The sequence below is a fragment of the Oryctolagus cuniculus genome, chromosome 17 (assembly GCF_051225735.1).
Source record: "Oryctolagus cuniculus isolate XC-2025 breed Fujian yellow rabbit chromosome 17, ASM5122573v1, whole genome shotgun sequence".
Lineage (NCBI taxonomy): Eukaryota > Metazoa > Chordata > Mammalia > Lagomorpha > Leporidae > Oryctolagus > Oryctolagus cuniculus.
The window spans coordinates 9,424,071-9,443,050 of record NC_142883.1 but is presented as its reverse complement, the minus strand read 5'-3'; positions in this window follow the sequence as shown (position 1 = coordinate 9,443,050).

Here is an 18,980-nt window from a genome sequence, read left to right as displayed (position 1 = left end):
CGTGGAGCTGAACATCGAACCCAGGCAATTTGATACTGGATGCGGGTGTGCCAACCAGTATTTTAACTTTAGGCCAAATGCCCACATCTTCAGATTCCTATAATCCCATAGGGAACATCCAACAATACCACTATGAAAATAGCACAGATTATGACTAATCCAAAATAGTTGGTTTTCAAATCTTTAAAAACAGTACATTAAGCCTTTCATAACAGTTTGTATAAGAAGATGGAAATTAGCACAAATTAGAATATGAAAAACCTTTGTAGATGAGGTAGGAGGATAGGTGGCAGGTGGTCAGTCTCAGTTCTTCCAGAAAGCCCCTCTAGAATAGCTGAACTTATTTCCTTCCAGGTAGGACATACACTGCCATGTCTCCAAGTCTATGCACATGTCACTCCTGCTCAAAACACTTCTTTCTCATCTTACTCTTCATTTGAAACTTTTGAGTCAAGTTAGATGCCACATTGTATCTTTTTGTTCCTTTAATTCATATATTAACTACCCTTAGTTTATTGTGCCCAATGAAGGTTTTTATACCACCTCTTATATCACATTGTAATTCATTATAATCATTTGTTTTCATATCTATCTCTTATGTTGTAATTTTTTCAAGGGCTCTAAATTTTTGTTTTATAGTCAATTAGTAATAGTACCTTCCACAGAGAAAATCTTACTGAAAAAATTGTCTATAGTTAGGAGAATAGTATGTATAAATATTACTACATTAGAGTGATTAGGGAGTAAATATGTTCATGAGACAACATTGGAGTATGAAGTTTTTTTGTGCTGAGTAGTAACCACATCTCAAATACAAAAAAGATGAAATAATGCAAAGGTAACACAATTGGAGTTCTCTAAGCAAGAACATGTCTGAGAGTCTTAATCTAAAAGGAAAAAAAGTAAAGGTGGAACATTTTTGATAAAGATCATTAGGAATTGGTGATTGATTAGGAGGGATGGAGAGTTGCCTCCAAATTTTTCAAATTGAGGAAATAGTGCTCTTAATAGCCAAGAAAAAAACAAGAGTGTTTTATAGAGAGAAATGAGTGTCTTGTGGTTTTTAAGCCAGAAATTATAAGCATACTTGGAACAGGTAGAGAGGATATGGCATCCACAAAAAGGTACTTGATACACATTCAAAGTGTAAAAATAGACTGAAACTTGCTGGGTTAGAGAGTGGCTTAAGCAGAGGTGATGACTAAAGATAGAGAAAACTGACTGAAAGCAAGAACTTGGGGAAAGATGAGCAGAGAGAACACAGTTTTGCAAAAAAAAAATACAAAAAAAAACAAAAAAAGGAAATTATGAGCGGAAAAGGGGTCACCATATGAGGCAGAAGAGGGTAGTCACAACCAAGTGAAGAAGCAGAAAAAGGTGTTATTAAAGAAGCTGAAAGGAAGAAAGCTGGAAAGTGGAAGAAGTGGTCCATTCTGCCAACTTTCTCAGAAAAGTTAGGGAAAAATAAGTTCAGAGGAATGCAGGCATTGGATCTTGGAAAGAGAAAGCTTCAGAAAACCACTGACAGAGCAGTTGTTTGTATAGAGAGAGGACAGAAACAGCTCACATGGAGCAGGGCAACTGTCTAAGTCAGCTGGATGATGGAACCAAGAAAAGTGAGGATGAATGAATCAGAGATTGACATAAAACATACACTCTGAAATGAGCACATCTAGTTTTATTACAAGTTGTTAGTGTGGATGGTTTAGTCAACCTAGCTGACAACCAAGTTGAATTTTGCTGTTGCCAGTTCCCTCAGTACACACAAACTTGAACTAGCCCAATGGTGGCTGCCTTGACCTGGCTACTCTGAGGGGATCCTGTAGTGCTGGAGGGTTTTCACGGAGTGTCTGCTCCAACTCCAGCTTTAGAAGGCCCTGCTTGACCACAACAGGTACGGGATCCCTCTCCATCCTTTTGTTCTCCCAGTAAAAGTTTGCTATAGCTTAACACCTGATGGAAGACACCTGGTGATCAAAGGCGTTCTGTTTTCCTCTCCTAGCCTCACTCTTTGTCAGGTGAGATGTGCCTGAAGCATTGAGATGGGGTGTTTTCAGGATTCTTGCCTATCACATCTTTTTTTTTTTTTTTTTTTTTTTTTTTTATCTTTTATTTAATGAATATAAATTTCCAAAGTACGTCTCATGGGTTACAATGGCTTTCCCCCCCATACCGTCCCTCCCACCCACCACCCTCCCCTTTCCCACTCCCTCTCCCCTTCCATTCACATCAAGATTCATTTTCGATTATCTTAGTATACAGAAGATCAGCTTAGTATACCTTAAGTAAGGATTTCAACAGTTTGTTCCCACACAGAAACATAAAGTGAAAAATAATAGATGATTTTTTTTTAAATGATGATGAAATCAGATCAGACCTATTGTCATGTTTAATCCCAGTGAGAGTCAAGTTGGGAATTGATAGTTTCTTTTTTTTTTTTTTTTTTTTTAACAGAAGATCAGTTTAGTGTACATTAAGTAAAGATTTCAACAGTTTGCACCCCCATAGAAACACAAAGTGAAATATACTGTTTGAGTACTCGTTATAGCATTAAGCCTCAGTGTACAGCACATTAAGGACAGAGATCCTACATGAGGAGTAAGTGCACAGTGACTCCTGTTGTTGACTTTACAAATTGACACTCCTGTTTATGGCATCAGTAATCTCCCTATGCACCAGTCATGAGTTTCCAAGGCTATGGAAGCCCCTTGAGTTCTCCGACTCTTATCTTGTTTAGACAAGGTCATAGTCAAAGTGGAGGTTCTCTCCTCCCTTCAGAGAAAGGCACCTCCCTCTTTGAAGACCTGTTCTTTCCACTGGGATCTCACTCACAGAGATCTTTTTGCCAGAGTGTCTTGGCTTTCCATGCCTGAAATACTCTCATGGGCTTTTCAGCCAGATCCGAGTGCCTTTAGGGCTGATTCTGAGGCCAGAGTGCTATTTAGGACATCCACCATTCTATGAGTCTGCTGAGTATCTCACTTCCCATGTTGGATCACTCTCCCCTTTATTTATTCTATCGGTTAGTGTTAGCAGATACTAGACTTGTTTATGTGCTCCCTTTGACTCTTAGTCCTTTCATTATGATCAGTTGTGAACTGAAATTGATCACTTGGAATAGTGAGATGGCATTGGCACATGCCACCTTGATGGGATTGAATTGGAATCCCCTAGTATGTTTCCAACTCTACCAATTGGGGCAAGTCAGCCCGAGCATGCCCCAAATTATACATCTCTTCCCTCTCTTATTCCCACTTTTATGTTTAACAGGGATCACATTTCAGTTAATTTTCAACACTTAAGAATAACTGTGTGATAATTACAGAATTAAACCAGTCATATTAAGTAGAACAGACAAAAAAAATAATACTATGAGGGATAATGTATTAAGTTGTCCATTAGCAGTCAGGGCTATGCTGATCAAGTCACCATTTCTCATAGTGTCCATTTCACTTCAGGAGGTTTCCTTTTTGGTGTTCAGTCAGTTGTCACCGATCAGGGAGAACATATGGTATTTGTCCCTTTGGGACTGGCTTACTTCACTCAGCATGATGTGTTCCAGATTCCTCCATTTTGTTGCAAATGACTGGATTTCGTTGTTTCTTACTGCGGTAGCCTATCACATCTATATTTTGCCTTGTATCCATGGGAGCAGAGGGAGTTCTTGGGTAGAAAAGATTTCCCGGTCTCTCCCCAGAAATAGTGAGATTTTGCTTGTCTATTTTCCCCAGCAACACTGTACCTGTAGCTGAGACAAGAAGCAGGAATATTGCCACCCTTCTTTTAGTCATAGACTGTGCTGTTTCTACCCCAGAAGCACTCTTTTGCATCTGCCCCCCAGCAACACCTCACCTAAGCTTGGGATCGAAGGCTGCAGGGGATTCTATTCTCAGCAGCAGATTCCCTCTGTAACCAGTGGCTTTTGTTTTCTTCCTCTCTGCAAGGCAATGCATCTTTGTGTGAGCCTTGGAGACCGTAAGGTTGTATATCCTGGCCCCAGTGACTTAAGACATTTGGTTTGTATGAGAGAAGGTTTCAAGAATGTAGGAGGGTGGGCAGCGCTGTGGTGTAGTGGGTAAAGCCGCTGCCTGCAGTGCCAGCATCTCATATGGACGCCGGTTCGAGTCCCGGCTGTTCCTCTTCCCATCCAGCTCTCTGCTGTAACCTGAGAAAGCAGTGGAAGATGGTCCAAGACATTGGGCCCCTCTGCACCTGCGTGCAAAGACCCGGAGGAAGCTCCTAGCTCCTGGTTTCAGATAGGCACAGTTCCAGCCGTTGTGACCAATGGATGGAAGACCTTTCTCTCTCTCTCTCTCTCTACATCTCCTCTCTGTGTGTAATTCTGACTTTCAAATAAATAAATATTTTTTTAAAAAAAGAATGTAGATGGCGCTTCATACTAAATGTCACGAAGAAGGGTCTCTTAGGTCTTTTGCCTTGAACCACGTTTTCATGAACACTGTTGTGAACCCATGAAAAATATTGCAAGTAGGTGTGTATCCTCCTTAGGTGTGGGGCTACTGGCTATTATAAGGTGTCATACAAACTTATAGTTGGCTTTAGAAATTCACTAAAGTTTTGGCTGTTTTATTTCTACCTGGTGGTTCACTGTCCCTCATAGATTCTTCCCATTTTAAACCTATTCTTTTGTTCCATCTCTCTACGGAGGGATTGTTAGCTGTTACCTTTTGCAACTCAGTGTATTTATTTTTGGATAAGGTCAAGATAGGTAATGATCTTATCAATTTTCATATCCTCCCTTTGATTGGAATGACATTCTCCTATATTAATTGATGTCTTTGTCATAAGCAGAGGCTGAACACCATGTTGTGGTATCTACTTTTAAAATTTTTGTGTGGTAAGTTTGTCAAACAACAGCTTTCTTTTGTACATTTGTCTTGTTATTTTAAATTGAATTTTTCTTCAAGACAATAATTGTTTTTGTGATTCTCTTGGTTTTTATCACATTATATTCTTTATACAGATGTTTTCTTTTTGCTAATGAATAACTAAAGATCTCAATATTATTCACTACTATATCAGCTTCACTAATTTTTTTTTTTTGGGTCTTGGATCATGCAATCTAACATATACTAAATCTATACATGTATTGCTTTGTACACTGACATTTCTAGGACTTATCATAAGGTATGCATAGCTAGCTGTTTGTAAAGATTGCTGCAGTAATTCATTCTGTCATTCTGTGGATGCTGCTTTTCTCTCAAGAGATGGAGAACATTTTCCCTTCCTTTGAGTCTTTCTTGGTCTTCAGATTTGCCTTGGTTGCTAGAAGGCACCTAGGTCCTAAGAGGCTTGGCAGAATTTGCCTGTTTTGGAGTCTTGATCAACCTTGTAAATAATTTTGATCACCCTACTAGAGAGACCAACAGGAGACTGTGAGACACTCTGAAAGTTCACGTAGGGAGAGAGGACCTAGAAGATGAAAGACCACAAAGATTAAGAAGCCTCATTATTCTAGTTATCCCAGCTCAGGGACCAGACTTGTAAAGGAAATCATTTTTGGATCTTTCAGTTGAGTTGGCATCCCCCTCACCAAGCACAGCTGCCAACACTGGGAGAAAAGATAGACTTGCCCCCTAGTTGAGCCTGGGCAAGCCTACTGCATGGGATCACAAACAAACTAAATGGTTGTTGTCCTAAGACACCACTGTAGATTACTGAAAAGACCTAGATTTTCTTAGGGAAGAACCAAAGACTTGCTAAAATTAAAGAAGATGAATCAATTCTAGGAAATAGGAAAAGATCCTAAGTATCTGTTAGTAATTGTGGGGAATTTGCTAGAGGCGTTCAATTGGAGAAAAGGCAGCCATTGAGCATTACTGAAAGCTCTTGAGGAAGAACAGAATTTATTTATAAAAGATGGATAAGCGCTTGATTGGGGTACATGGCCTTGATTCTAAAAGTTAAAATGATGTTGAAAAGTTATGTAACGAATTTTAGAGCTTCTTGAACCCAAATGCATTTGCTCTTGGATTCAACAATCAGAAAGTGGCATTGGAGCTGTTATATTCTCCATAGTTGATGCCAGGGAGTCTGGGTGGTGAATATTACTATAGAATATTTACCAAGAGTTAGGGAAGAAATAATTTCTCTATGAGGTAGGCATCTGGCTTAGCAGTTAAGATGCTCACATCCCATATCAGAGAACCTGAATTTGGTTCCTGCTGTGGTTCCTGATCCCAAACTCCTGCTAGTGCAGACTCTTAGAGGCTGTGCTGATGCCTCAAGTAGTTCGGTTCCCACCACCCATTTGGGAGACCTGGACTGAGTTCCTGGCTCCTGGCTTCAGTCTGCCCCAGTCCTGGCCATTGCAGGCATCTGGGGAGTAAACTGTGAGTGAAAGTTCTCTCTCTCTCTCTCTGCCTCTCAAATTTAAAATTCTCTGTAAAGAAATGAAATTATATATATCTTAATCATTAAAACAGGAACATTTATTACGGGTTCCCTACTTGAAAAGCCTGAAACATAGCTGGGGAAAGAAAAAAAATTAAGGAATACTTTAAGACAGTCATGAAAGTGCTGTTACACTATTTACTAAATAATTTTAGGATATATGGGTTGTAAATTTTAGAGGTAACAGAGTGAAATAGTTCTGGAAAGCTTTTTAAAAGTGTTGGAATTTGACCTTTTTAAAAGTGAGTCAGATTTAGAGAAAGAAATGTTGTCAGGTATAGGGACTTAATGGTAAATGAAACACACACACAACCAAATTTTCAAAATATTCAGCATTGATGGTTAAAGTAGTTTGACTAGGGGCAGGGCAAGTTTGGGACACCGAGTGTTTAGACAAGGCTACAGGGATATCTTCCAGGACTTTAAACTGTAAAATAACGAGTTTGGAATCAGGTTTATAAACAACCAGGATACACTGAGTAGGGAAATTTTAGAACCAAGCACCAAGGAGTGAAAAGTTAGCTTATGTAATATAACTTTACACTAAGATTAGTAAATAAATCAGAGTTTGATATCAAGATTTACTATACAAACTCTATTGCTGAAATTCTCTGAATTACACCTACGTGTTGCTCTGGCTTAGGGGTTTGGAGAGGGATGGCTTTGCTTTTGCCACATCAGCTAAAATGAACCTGCAGCGTAACAAAGGTCTTTTCTACTTGGAAAATACTATGGGGCAGGAAAGCTTGACTTCTGCTCTTAGTTTCAGCACTATAGCACATTTGTTGAAACTTCAGTTGAGTTTCTCCTTTATGTTTCCAGTATCTCTGCATATCTTTCTTAACCTGAGACCCGAGGAATACAATCACCTGAAATAACTTACAAAATGTATCTTCTTATGCTTACCCATATTTTATAGGAAGAGGTGTCATAGCTGGAGACCACAACCCAAAAACAATCATTGTTCCTTGTGCTGAATGACATTTATGGTGCTTAAAACCCTGGATACAATCTCAGACACCTAGTTGCTTTTTAGCCCAACTAGGAGACACAGGGCCTTTCTCTCACCTCCAACAGAATACCTTCACAACTTAAGACCCAGACTGATACCTTGCTTGGTCTACAGGTAATTGATTATGGGAATATTCACTTTTCAGATGTAATCCTAATCCCTGATACCAGATGTCTGATCTTGTCTTTCCAGTAACTGCGTCTGGTCAGTTAAATTCCAAACAACGTGTCATTTTAAACCAAACACCCATTTGTGTATTTAGAACATTAGTCATCCTGTAAATAGGCACAATTATAGCTATCTGAATACTCGGTCAGAAGCTCAGCAGCAAGTATGAATGGAAAAAGGCCCATGTGTTTGAAGGCACGTTTAATCTCTTTCTCCCTGATATTTCTACAGTTGAAATTAGACAGCAGCCCTTGGTAGGCAAACCTCAGGCAGCAGCTGTCAGTACTGGACATCTGGCAGCAGAGCTATGCTTTGGCACTCAACCACCTTCTCCACACCCCGCCCAGCCCAGAATGCTTGGGAGGCCCAGTACCACAAATGCCTACACTCCCTGTAGCAGCAACCTCACTGCATGCAACTGCAACGCAGTAACCTTAGAAACCGGGAAGGAGGGCTGAGGTTCCAGTGTGTTCCAGGAGGCCCCCTGAGATTTGTTAGGCAGATAGAAGGTGGGGTGATGTGCGATGTTTGACATCACTCAAGAATTATTTCACATTCCCAAGACTCTGATCAGATCCTATTCATTTATCCTCCCTGAAGCGACACAACAGGAACTGAGACGTGTAATGGAAAATTTCTACCTGGGTCTTTTTATGATTTCAGCAGAGGTATAAACATCCTCATTTTTCACAGGAGAATAAAAACTCTTAAACATACATCCAATGGAGCTTTGTAGCCTTTCAAGTTCAGGAGCATTCCAAGAGAGTTTCTGTTATACAGCCTAAATCTTTTCAAGCTACAAGCTGCCCCTCTGAGGTCATTCGCTTTTCATGTTACCGGAAGCATGGGGGATACTTTAAAAGTAATAAAATTCAAACAGAACCTACTGGGAACTAGGAAATGGGCTTTCAGAGCAGGTTGATTCATTCAATTGCAGTTATGTCAAGTTAAAAGAGAAAGTGAGATAGGGGAGCTGTAGAGAAGTGAGCAGAGAAGGCACACAAGATTGGACAGGAATGCCCTCCAGCAGTCATACACTTAAACTTCATTTCTGATGAACCTGCAAAGACGGGCATATGAAACAGCATACCACTAGGACAATTCTGCTAGGAGACACACTTATTCTCAATCTCTGCCAACTAGCCCAATTTGCACAGCTTACTAAGTCTTTTTTTTTTACATGCAAGAGTAAGAGTCTTGTACAAGGCTAAGATATCTACACTTGGGGCTTCTTTCCTGAATGAAATCTGAGAGAGAAGGGCAGGGGGGAGAGAAAAGGAACCTCCATAATTTTCTAAGAAAATACAATCCCAAAGAAGTCTGAAAAGATAGTACACACATCTTCAGGTTAGTATCATTGTCATTTTTTAGTATATGCTAAGACATTTGCGAATACAAAATAATTTTCCTGGAAAGAAAAAGCAATAAATAGAGAAAAAGAAAATTGTTTTGTACTTAGATAGCCAAATGACTAGATGTGAACAGACAGAGATCCACTAAACCTCTAAGCTCAGTAAGGAAGCTGCAGATCAGAGGGTTGTGTGCCACTTACTGATAAGCTGCACAACCAGGATCACCCCTAAGGCTTTGGCTCTTAGCTATTCCCTTTACGTGACATTTTGCTATCACGGGGCAGTACTGGGAGAGGAGTAGCGTATTATTTCCAGAGCTGGGATTAGTACCTGAAACAGAAAGAGAGTAGCTGGAAATATTTGACTTATTTGACCAAAGGAATATCAGCACAAAGAACAAACTGTGATTTACAAGGATTGCGAGTGTTTTCTACTTGGTCCTGTTTAACATTGCTATAAAAATATTCTTTGCTCACTTCCTCTTAGGCTTTCTTCCTTTCAGGAATAAGAAGTTTTGATGACCTTCAGAAACATGGAAAAAATATAGAATGTTGAATCTTAGAAATCTCTCTACTGCACTCATGATTCTTCTGCAGAGCCTATAATCTCCTGTGGGCCTGTAATCCACTTGTTTTCCCTTAAAATTTTCACCTTATAGGAGATTAATTTCACCATATGCAATATAGAATATGCAGCACAAATATATGCTATATGATTAAATCAATCACTATGGATGCAAAACACCTAGAAAAAGTGTCATTAATATATCTGCAGATACTTTGGAAGTTCATGGATTAAAAGATAAAATTTTGGGATGTTAGAAATTTTGAAATGTGTGTACATTTATTCATATTATATATTTTAATTCGTATTTTGAAAAATATTCATTTATTTGAAAAGAAGGGTTACAGAGAGAGAGAGAGAGTCAGAGAGAGAGAAAGCTCTTCCATCTGTGGTTCACTCCACAAATGGATGCAATGGTCAGGGCTGAGAAAGGCTGAAGCCAGGAACTAGGAGATTCTTCGGGTTTCCTATGTGGGTGGCAGAAACTCAAGCACTTGGGCCATCCTCTACTGCTTTCTCAGGTGCATTGGCAGGGAGTTTGATCAGAAGTGGAGGAGCTAGGACTCAAACTGGTGCACATATGGGGTCTGACATCACAGGCAGCAGCTTAACCGGCTGTGCCACAACACCAGCCCCAGTGTATATATTTAAAAATTTTTTCTATCATCAAATTTGGAAAACCAAAAGTGGACTGAGAAAGTAACTTCTGTTTCAGGTTCTTTCCTTTCCGTGTAGACAAACCTCCTTCCAATAAAAAGATTTGACTACTGAACCCGTATTGCTCCAGGGCCTAGAAATATATATATTTTATAGAGTTTGGGGGGCAAGGGAAAGTACTTTTTTTTGTAGAAACATTAACTTCTTCGTTGAAATTCATGAGACATTTAATAGCTGTTCAAAAGGAGGTCCTAACTCACTTAATACAAGCTCAGCTGAGTTTTAAACTTGGAGGCCATAATCCTATGATCAGAAATCTTTCAATCAGTATGCATCCCCCCAAAGATACTGTAACTCTGGGGTCATGTTTGCATTATAAACAGAACATGAGTTTCATAGGGTATGCAAATGCCAACAGAAACTGCTTGCTTAATTTCATCAGCTTGCTTTTTTAGAGGGTGCTGACAGCCCTGCACAGCCTAGACTAGCGGCTTTAGGCTGGCAAGCCCACATTCTGTGGCTTTTTCCCTAAGTGGTATATCAGGAGATTAACTCAGCCTGAATTTTGCATTTGCATTTGGTACCAGAGTCCAGAGTTCTTAGGAGCAAATGCATAGTTGACACCTATTTATCTTTGTCAGAGGGTTGCCACAGGAGCCAAGGTGATATTGAGTTTAGTGAGGTCCTTTGAGGAGAGATGGTGGGGAACTGGATATACTTGCTTGGTTCTATTTTCACATCTCTCTACTACTTGCCAAAAGGTTAAGTTTCTCCCACTTCTCTGTCAGCACTTCCAACCTTTCACATCCTGCAATATGTTGGTATTACTATGGCAGTTGAGACATAACTGGTGGCAGTGGTGACAACAGATACGACAGAGGTAGATGCTTGTGTGTCCAGTTACTTTAGCCGAAGGTATTTTATTGACTTGTTTTTATCCATTATATATTGTTATACTGGTGAATGGTGAACAAATGCCTTCATTTTCTGAAGCAAATGCGTAGCATAATTATAAATATTTTTTTCAAAGCATGGTGAGCTTAAGTACACACACACATACGCACACACACTCACTTAACTCATCTTTCCTATTTTCCTTTCTTCTCCCTGTCAATTTTATTGCCAGCTCTAAATTTTGAGATCTTAACATGTGCTAAGCACTGTGCTGACCATCTTACTTAAAATGTCTCAATAATCACCAAAGTGTCCCCACTTTACATGTGGAATGACCAGGTCACAGAGTAAGGACAGTTAATTGTTGGAGTCTGACTCATGAGCCTATGAGTTTAACTAACTCTTCTGAGTGAAGGAGGCTAAACAAAAATAACTGCATATTCCGTTGGCTTCATTTATTATATTTTAAAATAAATCTTTTTCAAATGATGCCCTGTTACTTGGAAAAGCAGATTTTCATCCATTGTCTCTTAGTGATAACTTTTTATAGCAACAAACACCTACGTGTTTGGTTAGCTGTGTAGATATGTAGTTTTGCAGGCACATAAATAAATGAGTTTCATTCTGTAAGGCTACAGGGAAACTGTGGTGACCTCCAAGAGAAAAATAACTGTAGCATGGATGCAGGTGACAGGGCTCATCTGTGGAAATTTTTCACAGGTACTTAACACCAAAGCAAAAGTGATCTTAAAATCAAATTCAATCAAACAAAAATAACAAAAACAGAAAATTTATTCTTCGGGAAAATCACTGACTTTCCAGTTGATACGATATTACTTATGATTAACTTTTGTCAATCACCTTTAAAATATTCTTAGTCACATTCTTTCCGTTTCCTGCAAATTAACTTTTGCATTAAGAATCAATTCAATTCCAATGCGCAGTTTATTATCTTTCAATTTTTCGAGCATGTAGCATAATTTTCTTCCTAAAAGTAAGAATAAGTGTTTTATTTGGATGCATTGATATTTATGATTCAAGTAACTAATCAGTACTTAATTAAATTTCACTGCAAAATTCAAACTTTGAACTTACAAAGTTAAACTTTATATTCTGGATTCCAAAAAAGAACTTCCTGATACACTGAATTCCTTTGTGCTGGAAGTAATGATTGACTGCTTTTTTAGAGACTTGGGCAAAAAGAGAGATGTCGCATCTCAATTCTCAGTATCAGTACTCACTCGCTCATTCGATATCGTGCATTCGTTCTCTCCATTGTGCATAATGTTAATTAGGTACTTTTCAGACATCCAGTTTGCTTCCAGTCTTGGTCTTGACAATATAGGGAGAATCATAGTATCAAAGGAAGACATTTCAGCAGAAAATCAGAAAAGCAATTCTGTTAACTTACTAAATGCTGAGAATCCCACAGGTCCTCATTGCAGATAAAACTATAGCACAACAGACTCTTACTTGCATGAATGTCAGACATTTTTAAGACACAGATGCAACTTAGCTAAGGTTTATATGTGATCCTTGAATCATCGTTTTTGTAACCAGCTTGAATTATAGTCACGGTATGTTATCAGTCTTAGGATGAATCATGTTGTGGTCATGAACTATCTTCTGAATGAATAGCTGGATCTATTTCCTGGTTACATGTATATAAATTATGACTATTATATAAATTATGACTATGCAATATTTCTATTGTACTTATAGATGCCTAATAAAATATTTTCCAGGAAGGAAAAGTGAATTGTGGCTGCGCCGCGGCTCACTAGGCTAATCCTCCGCCTTGCAGCGCCGGCACACCGGGTTCTAGTCCCGGTCGGGGCGCCAGATTCTGTCCCGGTTGCCCCTCTTCCAGGCCAGCTCTCTGCTGTGGCCAGGGAGTGCAGTGGAGGATGGCCCAAGTCCTTGGGTCCTGCACCCCATGGGAGACCAGGATAAGTACCTGGTTCCTGGCTTCGGATCAGCGCGGTGTGCCGGCCGCAGCGCGCTGGCCGCAGTGGCCATTGGAGGGTGAACCAACGGCAAAGGAAGACCTTTCTCTCTGTCTCTCTCTCTCACTGTCCACTCTGCCTGTCAAAAAAATAAAAAAATAAAATAAAATAAAAAAGTGAATTGCACATCAGATTGTCATAGGTGGCAGTAGGTAGAATAGCTGAGACTCTGGTCTCTCTTGTGTTACTGCCTGAATTTGAATGCTGAATTTGTCCCTAGATACCTCTCTGTCTTAGTACAAGTTAATGAACTCTCTCTAAGCCTCGATTTGCTCAATTAAAAATGGGATTTACTGTGAGGATTAAAGTATATTACATGAATAAGGCTCCTAGTCCAGTGCATGGCATTTAGTAATTGCTCAGTAGAGTTCATTCTTGTTTTTGTGATTGTGCTTCTTGATATTGCTGAAGAAGTTTGTGAGCGGTAACTGGATGCAAGGATGTCAGGACATGTTGGGTGGCAGAGAAACTCAACTTGCTTCTCTGTAAGGGTGAGTTCAAACAAGCATTTCCTCTGAGAGAGCTCAAATTTCCCAACTAGCATGAAAAAGCCTCCAAAATACATTTCTAATCCAGGCTGAATCCCAATTCCCTCCCCACACAAGTTTTCTGCTTCATTTAAAGGCCTATCCTCAGATTTGGTGTCTGTGAGATTTCCCTGGGAATGGATGCCATTCCCTCCTGAACTGTGCTCCCGTTCCCTCTTTCTTCAAAGCCCAACTCAAATTCCATTTCAGTGAAACGCTACCTAAATACTACATCTTTGTTTCCCAGTCCCCAGATGTCATTATAATAATTATGTTCACTGCATGCTGTGATGGTGTTTTAGTATTCTAGAATTGCACAAAGATCCATCACATAGTTAGTGCTTAAAAGGATGTAAGTCTATGATCTTACAGTTCTGTAGGGCAAGAGTCTAACCTGTCCCCCCAAAAACAGAGTCTAGACCCATTCTCACTCTATTAGGACTAACGTGTCTCAGGGGTATGTTCTTTCTATAGTTCTACGGGTCAGTCCCTTGTTCATTCATTCATTTATTAACAGGATTAATTTCCATGTAGTTATAGAACTAAAGTACCTGTTTCCTTCCTGTCTATTGGCTGGATGTTGCGATTAGCTCCCAGAGGGTTCTCTTGTGTCTTTTCACATGGCCTCTATATCTGAGAACACTGATGGGACAGTGAATATTTTTTCATGCCTTCCTCTTCCAATTTTAAGATCTCATGTGATTAGATTTGGCCCATCAAGATAATCCAGGATGATCTTTCCATCTCCAGGCCTCTTACTTTCACCCATTTGTGAAGTCCCCTTTTACCATGTTAGGGCTTGGGCTTTTCAATGAGTCACTGTTCCCCCTACTCAGGTAGTTTCACAGAGACCACTTATGATTTTGATTATACATGGTCACATATGAATTACATATGTTTTACCAGCGTGTCAGTGTCTAATCTCCTTGTCAAAATCCTGGATGGAAAAGAGGGACAAATCTGTCATGCTTCCTGTACAGCTATAATTGACCCTCCCCAGAACTCTCAAAGCAAAATGATAGTAAAGGCACTCAGGCAAATTGCTGAGTCAGTAGATAAAGAGTTCAGATTTTTAATTTAATTTTATGTTCTAAACATTCAAATTTATAAGGGACTTATTTTTTTATCAGAAGACAACTCTCTAAGGTTCCTTTCAATACAGGCTGTTCCGTAAGCAAATGCCACAGACTTAATTAACAGGTGTCTTGGAGTTGAATTTCAAGATTGAGTTTACTGGAATAGAAGAAATATTTGTCTTAACAGCATTTATTAAAATACTGAGTTTCAGCAATGGGCAAGCAGGCAAGGTGTTATCTGTATAACAGACATTTCTTCAGGAAATCATGTGTAAATGTCTTTCATGCTTACATAATAACTTTATGGATAAGACAATTTATTTCAACCTGAATGATCTACTAAAATAGCAAAAATCTCTCTTCCTAATAATTTCTTTTGACTTTTGCTCATAATTCTTCCTATTCTATCCTGTGACTCTTTATTTACAGAACCAACAAATACATTCAACAAAAAGTAAATTCTAGGCTTTTACACAAATTGTTTTCCTTTTCATAGATTTTTTTTTTTGACAGGCAAAATTAGACGATGAGAGAGAGAGACAGAGAGAAAGGTCTTCCTTCTGTTGGTTCAGCCCCCAAATGGCTGCTATGGCCGGCGCTGTGCTGATCCGAAGTCAGGGGCCAGGTGCCTTTTCCTGGTCTCCCACGCGGGTGCAGGCACCCAAACATTTGGGCCATCCTCCACTGCCTTCCTGGGCCACAGCAGAGATCTGGACTGGAACAGGAGCAGCCGGGACTAGAACCCGGAGCCCATATGTGATACCAGCGCTGCAGACAGAGGATAAGCCAAGTGAGCCACAGTGCCGGCCCCCATAGAATTTTATTTATTTTTATCTCTCACCAGAAAACATTCTAATTGTTGAAATCCCACTCAAATTCTTCCTCAAGCAAGACTTCCTCTTTTCCTTCTCACAGAGAATGCTAAGCATTCCAGAACTATTTCCCCAGAAACTAATACCACATTCAGTTCTGTGAACACTAGCTGTGTCTGTTTACTGATCAACTAATAACAATTATTGTACAGTTTGACATGGTTACATCTCCATATTTTGATATATAGAATATAACTCAATTTTACTTCATTTTTCCCCATTTTCTTAATGCTTCTTGGTTTTATTTATGTGTTCAATTTTTGTGACTATGTTCCAGATTACAGAACCTGATGGACATGTATGAGTTTAAGGAGATCTGTTATATGTTGAAGGCATAGTAAAGAAATTGCTCTGAAACACTTCTCTGTGGTACAAATTTATATTTGATCTATGCAAGGTTACAACAGAAGGGGAATATTCAGCTCAAAGCTGATAAAGAATTCTGAACGTCCAGTTGACCTTATCTATAACTCTTTTAACTATCTATAGCATGCTGAATCCCACCTTTTATGAATTGTAGAAATGGCCTGAGCCTTTCAGAAATAGTATTTATGACTCTGTGACTAGTGGCTGGCCATATACACCATGGCACTAACTAACATTGATTCTAGTTTAAAGCTTTAAAAAATTGGAGAGAGGGTATGGTCCTATTACTCAAATTCTAATTTGCATCTTCAAAGTACAAAACAGATTAATATAAAGTTCCAATGAAATGTTATTTTTCATTATTAATAAACTTCACATAAACACTGGGAGATGGAATGGGGTGAGAGTTCACAATATGGAAATACACATTATTCACATATTAGTACCTGTAGAGCATTCTGTCTTGGGACAAATCCTCAATATAATAAAAATCATTTAGGAAAAAAAAATAAAACTACCACCAGCCTGCACTTGGCAACTGATTCTGGATCTCAATATTGTATTCTCCTGTAAACTAAAAACAGAAAAATGATCTCAGAAAAGCCCTGTTATTTTGGCAAGCAGTGAAATGCACTCGCATTTCTACATATTGAGTAGCAGTTGGTATTTTATAAACGGTTAATGCTGGTATGATTCCAAGAGGCATTAGAAATATTAGAGTTGGTAGCAACATTACAGCTCAGCAATTTTGCATTTTACCAAAAGTTGGACAGCATCCATAGAGAGAATTCATTACGTAGAAGCCACTTGAGAATGTGTTTCTGGAAGCAAATGAGATGATGATGAGGGAAATTACAGAGTGAATATTGCCAAAATAGGTATAAAGAAAAATTGTTCATTTGGAATAAAAATGTATTTTGCTATTTCTAACAATCTGTCTGCCTATAGAGGTAGCCCCTGTTTAGATATTAAAGACAACACAAACATATTAACAGAAGCAGTCAAAGTACAAGAATCTAGTTAATACTTGGTCATGTTTCCCTTCTAATTTCTCATTCTGAGATTTGGATATGTGTGTGTGTGTGTGTGTGTCTATATATATATATATATATATATACATATACATATATACATACACTTAGTGTATAAATAATTATGTGTATGTGTGTATCATATATATGTGTGTGTGTATCATATATATGTGTGTGTATGTGTGTGTATATATATAATTTTAGATTGATGAATCTTTTAAATTGGGACTCCGTTTTAATTTAATTTTTTGTTTCCTGTTGAGTTGTTGCCCAGTCCTCCAAATGCAGAGACACATTGTGCTGTATCCCTTGCCCCATCTTTCCTTTCGCTGCCTTAGAAACTGAGCTGCTTGCTCATGACTTCACTGCTTTGGTTCTCCATATTTTTTTTTTTAATTTATTTGACAGAGCTAGACAGTGAGGGAGAGAAACAGAGAAAGGTCTTCCTTCCCTTGGTTCACCCCCCAAATGGCTGCTATGGTCAGCACTGCACCGATCAGAAGCCAGGAGCCAGGTGCTTTCTCCTGGTCTCCCATGTAGGTGCAGGTGCCCGAGCACTTGGACCATCCTCCACTGCCTTCCTGGGCCACAGCAGAGAGCTGGACTGGAAGAGAAGCAACCAGGACTAGAACCAGGCATCCATATGGGATGCTGGCGTCGAAGGCAGAGGATTAACCAAGTGAGCCACGGGGCCAGCCCCTGGTTCTGCATATTTACGGCTTGTTTTTGTTTTGTTTTTGACAGGCAGAGTGGACGGTGAGAAAGAGAGACACAGAGAAAGGTCTTCCTTTGCCGTTGGTTCACCATCCAATGGCCGCCGTGGCTGGCGCGCCTCGCTGATCCGAAGCCAGGAGACAGGAGCCAGGTGCTTCTCCTGGTCTCCCATGCGGGTGCAGGGCCCAAGCACTTGGGCCATCCTCCACTGCACTCCCTGGCCACAGCAGAGAGCTGGCCTGGAAGAGGGGCAACTGGGACAGAATCCGGCACCCTGACCAGGACTAGAACCTGGTGTGCTGGTGCCACAGGCGGAGGATTAGCCTAGTGAGCCGCGGCGCCGGCCTACCGCCTGTTTTAACATCTCCGCAATCAATCCCCACCATCATCTCTCTTTCACCTGGAGATTTTTGTTCTGGACTCTCCCATTTATCTCTTTTTCCCAGGCACCCGTTGTCAAAATCCCCATTCTTTCCTTTCTCTCATTTAGGGTAGCTCTCCAGCCTCAAGAAACTGGACAGGGCCCCGGGTTCTCCCACATCTGTCTAATCTCTTTCATTTTGTTATTTCGGATACTTCTTACTGCTAATTATATTTCTCTAAAAGCTAAGTGTTATTCTTCCCTGTTGGCACAATTTGGCAATTGAGCAGCTGGTTCCCAAGGAGGGTACTATCCTGGTTAATCCAATAATTAAATTGTGGGCTTTCCAGGCTAAAAGTTGTTCTGTACGTAGTGATTTTTCAAAGTGGGTGTGTGCTGCAGCCTAGACCAGTGACAATGACATGGAGCAAAGATTTTTCAGTTATAGGGGTAAAACATTACAAATCATAAAGAAGGGGGTATTCAGATTCTGTTTGCTCAAGGAATACATGCCAAATACAACATGAATTGATGAATTTGCACGATGCTTTGATTGCTAGGGTGTAATTAACACATCTCATATAGAACAGGAGGTGAAAGCACCTTGAATCTTAGATAAGGTATTGATATAAACTTCATCATAACATGGATAATTGTCTGCTACTAACCCCATCTGGCCACTGGTGTTTGGGGACAGCAGGCCGCTAGTAATTGGAAAAGTCCATTTTCTCTAGTCATGCTGTCATAATAACAGTTGTTTACATTATCAAGGGCTTTCCTTTCGCAAGCATGTGTTAATTATTTTATCTACATTGCTTTGTTTTGAGCTCACTTTACGTCTGTTAGGTCTATTCCACAGATTAGGAAATGGAGGCACAGGAACTAAGTGAATTGTTCAACTTTACATCCTTATAAGTAGCAACACCATATTTCAGTTTCAGGTCTCCTGACAGCTAAGTGTCTACA